The sequence below is a fragment of the Tupaia chinensis genome, unplaced genomic scaffold, assembly GCF_000334495.1.
Source record: "Tupaia chinensis unplaced genomic scaffold, TupChi_1.0 Scaffold000168_1, whole genome shotgun sequence".
Classification (NCBI taxonomy): Eukaryota; Metazoa; Chordata; class Mammalia; order Scandentia; family Tupaiidae; genus Tupaia; species Tupaia belangeri.
Genome location: NW_006159643.1, coordinates 431,154 through 438,239, shown reverse-complemented (window position 1 = coordinate 438,239; position 7,086 = coordinate 431,154).

Genomic DNA, 7,086 nt, shown 5'->3' with positions numbered 1-7,086 from the left:
CTAGCTTTCTGTCTCTATGTCTCTCTCTGTCTGTCTGGCGAGCGTACGCGCCCTATAGCGAAAACCTCTTCAAAAAAAAAAAAGAAATGAGAAAAAGGCAAGCAAATTTTTAATGAAAATAGAGGCAACCAGGTTTAGAAACAAAATAATAGAAATAGAAAATAGGCAAAGGAAATTTTATTTAAAAATGTGTCATTGGTATCCCAAAAGAAAAGCTACAAAATAATGGAACAACGAAATATTTAAAGATGTAATTGAGGGCCAGAGGTGGCATGGTGGTTGAGGTGCTAGACTCCCACATGGCCAACTGCAGTTCAAGTCCCAGACCTGATGACTTGCTTCCTCACTTTCCTTCTCTCACTCTCTTTCTGGTGAGCACATAACATTTATAAATAAATATAAAGCAAATTTTAAAATAATGAAATTAAATAAATATTTTAAAAAGATAAAATGGAAACTTCTCAAAGAAAAAAGTACATATCTGTACTGAAAGGATATAGTGTATGCAGGGACATTTTAACTGGTATAGCTACCAACTACAAAATAAGAGAGAGAGAAATAATCCTTTGGCAAAGCTGCAAATAACCGAATCACTTATAAAAGGGAAGTATCAGACTGGCCCTAGATTTCCACACAATGTACCTTCCAAGGAGAGAAAAGAACAACAAAATACTGAAAGAATAGGAACACAAGCTTTATGTCTAACCAAACTTCATTCCAAATATAAAGACTACAAAGAGTTCTAAATATGCAAAAACTCAGGTAGCATTACTTTTTATCAGCATTTTTTTAGAGATTTTTGCTATAGAGCACACGTGCTCACCAGAGAGACAAAGAGAAAGAGATTGATGACAGAAAGCAAGAAATCACCCCTGCAGAGGGGATGGCCATACCACAATCCCTTCTCCTCCATTCTCCTCTCAGAATCTTGGGCATGTACACACATGTTCCTGGCAAGAGTTTTAAGCTGCCGGGTCCAGGACTCAAACTGCAGTTGACTACAGGAGAGTCCAGCAAAGTAACCATTGTGCCATCTGCTGGTCCTCTATCAGCCTTTCTTAAGGAAACTTTCAAAAGGTGTACTTTAGGAAACAAAAGATAATTAAAGAAACTGTAGCAGAAGGACTGCTTGTGAAAATTGTATCATTAAGACATGCACACACACTCTGATATTAAAATTTAAGAGCTGGTCTCATGGTCTAGTGATTAGGAAAGCTAGATCCTACATGGCCAAAAATATAGATCAAGTCCCATCCCTGGTGGCTTAAGAAAATTGCTGGGTGAATGTGCATGTGCATGCCCCAAATCTCAACAGGATGGAGAAATGGTTGTGGCATGGCCATGCCCTTTAGGGGTGCTTTCTTTCTCTCCTTCTGTCTCTATGTTTTTGTTTTTGTTTTGTTTTGTTTTTTGATGAGTGCAAAAATTAAGAAAGAAGAGATAGAAAGAAAGAAAGAGAGAGAGAGAGAGAAAGAAAGAAGTAAAGGTGAAAGAGAGCAGTTCTGTGAACCAGGAAACAGAACTGTATGGGGGGGCTGCCTGACAGGAGCTGTCACCTTCAGACAAGAGGTGCAACCAGCTGTAGGGACTCAGCTAGGAAGGTACCACAAAAATAAATGCTTCCTCTTTCTTGTCACTCTCTCTTGTTTTGTTTCAGTAACTCAGAAATTGAATAATAATTATTGAGTTGCCCTTTTAAGGCCATTTGGAGAAGAGGTAGGTATCAAGCAGCCTCTGTTATTATGAGGGTACAAGACCACACCAGCAGTGCCATCTGAGAATCCATGTCAGCCCAAGGAGGTAGCTCCCAACCTGGGCAGCTGAGAAAAGTCAATGAACTATTTTCAGAATTTCTTTTTTTTTTTTTTTTAATTTTATTTGAACAGAGAAGGACAGAGCAAGCGAGCGAGAGACAGGGAAAGTGAGAAACTGAGAAAGCAAGCCACCAGGTCTGGGACTTGAACTGCAGTTGGCCATGCAGGAGTCCAGCGCCCTTAATTACCAAACCACCTGCCAGTCCCTATTTTCAGCATTTCAAAAAATGTCGACCATCCCTGTAACCTAGTGGTTAAGGGATCCACATCCCACATGGGTGACCACAGTTCAAATTTCAGCCCCAGGGGCTTGAGAAACATGCAGGTTGTGTGCACCTTCGCACCCAAAATTCTGACAGGATGGAGAAATGGAGGACAAAGGATTGTGGCAAGACCATGCCCCATTGTGCGGGCTTTCTCTAACCCCTTTCCCTTCCCTCTGTCTCCTTCTGGCAAGTTCACACACCCCCTGGTAATAAATATATATATATATATACACACACACACATATGTGTGTGTGTGTGTGTGTGTGTGTGGAGAGAGAGAGACAGTTGATAGATAAGTAGATAGAGATAGAGAGATAGATAAAAAGATGAGAGATAGATAATAGGTTAGGTAAATGATAGAGAGGGAAGTTTCACATAGCATTGTAAAACTATCATTGACAGGACTGCACAAGCAAACTAAAATATGTTTTCCAGCTTTGTGCTAATATGGTATGAATGCACGCTGATCAGAGTATAAATGGTTTTATTCAATTTTGATTAATAAAGAAAGGAGAAATGTTTTAAAGAAACAAATGGCCCCAAGTGTAGATTCCAAGAATAGGACATTCTAGGCCTGTCTTGATTTTAGACAGTCACTGAATCCAGTAAGTATAGTTTATATTTATGAAATTTTTTTACTGCGAAAAAAAAAAATTAGGACCAGCAGTTGGCGTAATGGCTATGTCACTGGACTCCCATGTGGTCAACAGCAGTTCGAGTCCCAGACCCAGTGGCTTAAACTCACGCCAGTCGCGTGTGTGTGCGTGCCCAAGATCCTGAGAGGAGAATGAAGAAGGGATTACGGTGTGGCCATCCCCCCTGGGGGGGGTGATTTCTCATTTTCTGTCTCTCTGCCTCTCTCTCTTTCTGGTGAGCACACACGCCCTATAGTAAAACCTCTCAAAAAAAAAAAAATCATGAAATAGATTCCATTATTAGAATGTAGTAATCAGGCCCAGCTGGAATGATGCAGGTGGTGGGGCTCCAATGCCGGGTGGATCTGAAACACACTAGGTGTGCACTTGAACCCATGAACCTGTCTGGCTGGAAGGCTGCAGATGGGGAGACTGCAGTGTGATGAAACCCTGTTGAGAGTACCTGTTTTATTCCTTCTCTTAAGAGATAAAATAAGTCAACTTTTTAAAAATACAATATAATAACTAAGAGGTTGATGCTGCAATTATTTTCACCTGCAATTATCAAGGTAATTAATGTGATAAATAATAAAACAATATATGATGTTTGCCTTAAAATATTAAATAATATCAGGTAAAATGAAAATATATTGTTCTGGTTCTAAATTTGGTGGTCAGATGAGGCTTGTTCTAAGTTTTAAGTTTCTGGAGGTTTACATTAATTATTTCATCTTTTTAATTTAATCTGATCTTTTTAAAATACATTTGTTAAAGAGTTTAAAAATATTTTCATGCAGAATTTTATTTTTATTTTACAGCCGTTCTACCTTATTAGGTTATTAGGTTTCTGTGAGAAAGAAATCAAAAAGGCACTAGAATGAAGACTATTTTGTATTCTATAAAACAATTACTGTCTGAAAGGGTTATTTGACTTTTAAAATAAGTGAGGGAATTTATTAAAGTTAGGAAAATCTGCAGTTTCCAGAAAAGCATTTTAGGGAAAGTGCAGAGAAGAGTATACCACAGTGATTTTCAGATCTTAGCTAGAGACTGGGGAGAGCTGCCTAGAATTGAGGAGAAGCAGATAGGGTTCCTCTTGCTCCCTATAACCCCGACTTTTGACAGAAAGTGGAAGAATATGGAAGATTTACTGATGAGTGAAGCAAGCCAGGCTATGAAGGAGAGACACTGTATGTCCCCACTTAATATATACCGAGTGTCTGCACTCTATGGCTGAAACTGATTGACTGAAGGATATACAAACACAGTAAATGGGTGTAAATACCAGATATGGTGCGTGTGGAAGAGTAGGGCCTGAGGAAGGACATTTAGAAGAAAAATGCAGAGGCAAAGCACTAATGGGACAAAGAAATGTGGTGTTATCTGTTGAAGCTATTTTATAGTTTTATCAGCTGAACTAGGGAGAAATGTTCACATATTGAAATATTCACTTTGTAAGCTAAACAATGTGATTGAATATATAAAAGAAAATGAAAGAAAAAAAAGAATAATAATAAAAAGAGATCATTAAGTTCAAACTGTCAAGGTGTCAAAGCATTAACAAGATAAAAACACAAGATGAAAGTGTTTTGCTCCAAAATGCGCCTGAAACCTGTGGTGATTTTTGATGTAGAAAATGTAAAATTTCTCATGTGGTAGTGCTTTTCTTATCAATAAGGACTTCAAACCTCTTTTCAGGAAATGCACAATGTCACTTGTCACCCCAAGTTCTCACCCTTTAGCCATTGCCTGACTAAAAAATTAATTTCATCTCTCAGAAAAGCCAGGATGGGCAAAATTGAAATGCATAGATTCTCATTTCTTTATTCAAGACACTTATTCATTGACAAAATAATTCAAATGGAAAGGCTTTGGCATATGCAAAAATGAAAAATAATTTTCTCTCAGAGTTGGGAGCCTTCTGAGAGTCACCTGCCTTATCAATGTCATAGACTTCTATTTGAAAAGCCAGTAGATCCCAGTCAGGGGCATCAACTCACAACTGCCAGACTCAGCCAAAATGCAATGGAGCATAATTAATATAGTCCCAAGGATTAGATCAGTAAAGCTCCAGACAGGTGTGGGGAATAATTATAAATGAGATCTTTCTCTTGAAATTATTCTTGGCACTTTAAATTTGTCCTACAGGATTCATAATATAATGTGGAATTTTATAGACAAACTATCGGTAAGGAAATGGTGAAATAAATTATGGCCTATTGATTCTCTGGAATTTTAGACATTCGTTAAAAAGGATGAGTTTGATATCAACATACTGACATGCAAAAATGGCTGTGTTTTTTGTTTGGTTTTCTTATGCTTTTAACAGAAAAGCGAGCAGGACAATGTGTGTAATGTTCCATTTTTGCAAAATTTGTGTTTAGATACAATCTTTGTGCACCTTCAGATACCCTCTATTATCTTTTGTTCTGAACACAATCCCCCATATCCCTCTCACCTCTGTCACGCCACCACTGCCATCGCTGAGTTCCCTGAGCTGGCTGGACTTCCGGGTAGAATCCGGGGCCTGCACGGGCCCTACTCTCCACATGCTGAGCCTTATCAATTTGTTCCTGCACTTCTAGATTTGGATGAAATGCCACACTAAGGTGCAGCGGGGACGAATTGTCAAGTGCAGCCAAGGGCCGGAAATACAGGACAGTTACCTCCATACTGGGCAAAACTTGGCCAATGTGAAATAAGAGGTAGGAGGGATTAAAGCAGAAAAACCCCCTTCCCTTTCTCTCTACAATGGATTACTCTGAAGTGTGATTCTTCTTGCAGCTTTTCCAGAGAGGTCCAGCATGCGGAGTGTGCACACCTGCCAAGCATCTGCTATGTCTCTGTCAAGCCCATTGTGAGACCGTGGCCAGTGCAATTACACATTGCTTAGCCTCTTCCACTTCCGTTTGTTCCTCATCCTCACTGGCATTTCCCCAGTAACACGACTGCACTTGAACAGTCGCCTCTGGTTTCCTTGTCTGTCTAAAGGACTCAGGCTGAGATACAGCACACTAGATTATTGAGGCTATATATAAAATGCTGGTGAGAGTGTACACCCTTAAGCCTTTGTTTGTAGAAGTGCAGAAATGTGAGAAGGATACATATCAGAGCTGAAGTGGTCTGCCTGCACTGTGTACATTTTTTAGTGAACGTGCTGCATGGTTTGTACATTTAAGTAAATGGTTACTCATTCACATCAAATCCTGCCATATTAATAAGCCTAATATATGCTTCCCTGCTTTGCTCCTTTGTAGGCTTTAGTACATTATTAAATCATTGCATTTCTCAGGCAAAATCAGTTTAAAATACCCCTAAATATTTTTTATCTGGCTGTGACAGTTAACCAGCCCCTCCATTCACACACTCGTACACAATCGTACACACACACACTTCTTCCTCCTGTAGACCTCAGTTTTGTTTGCCATCCTTACAATGGTTTCCCTTTCCTTTGTCAGGGACAACTCAAAGGAAGTGCAGAGAAGCAGACAGAACCATAATAGCATCACTTTAAGCAACCATGAGGACTCCCCTCAAATTCCTAACTTGTGGGAAAATGAAATGTTCTCACACTTTAAATTGGATGTTCCATTAATTGCCTTCAAGAGCATCCTGGCTGACCCTTGATTAATAGTTGGTGATTGATAGATAGATGATAGAGAAATAGATGGCAGGTAGATAGGTAGATAGAGGATCGATTATATATAAATACATGTCATATATATACTTTATACATATAATAAAGATAGTTGTATAGATACATATAAAATATATACATACATGCATACATACATACATGTATTCTGTTGTCATGCACCAGAGACTAAACTACATTGTTACTTTCATATCCTCAACTCCTAATGTGGTAGGAGTTGCTCATAGTAGGAGCTCAGCAAACAGTCCCTGAATTGAACTGATTAGGTCCATTCATCTCAATCTGCAAGTTACATACTATCACAGGCCTGGTGGGAGGTTAAGGAAAGGCAGGGAAGGGAGTATACACAAAATTCTGAATCACTTCTCATCCAGAAGCTTAAGGCTGGCTACTGGTAAAATTAACAAACAAAATAAATGGCCAAACTACATTATTTAGGTCATTATCATATTATAGTGCCAAAGGATAGCCACAAACAGCAGTGAGAATGGGAAGCTCAGATTCCTGTTGCCATATTATTTCTAGATATCGCCAATTAAACACAACTTTAAAAATAACTCTGTTCTTGGTAGGGTAATCCTAATGCTTGAAGAATATTGATCAGAAGTTAAGATTCATCAACAGAACTGGACAATTTCCCAATAAAGAATAGGGTTTGGTGGCAGAAATACCACAAGTGAGAGCTACCACTTCATGACCTAGATCAAGGCTCTGGG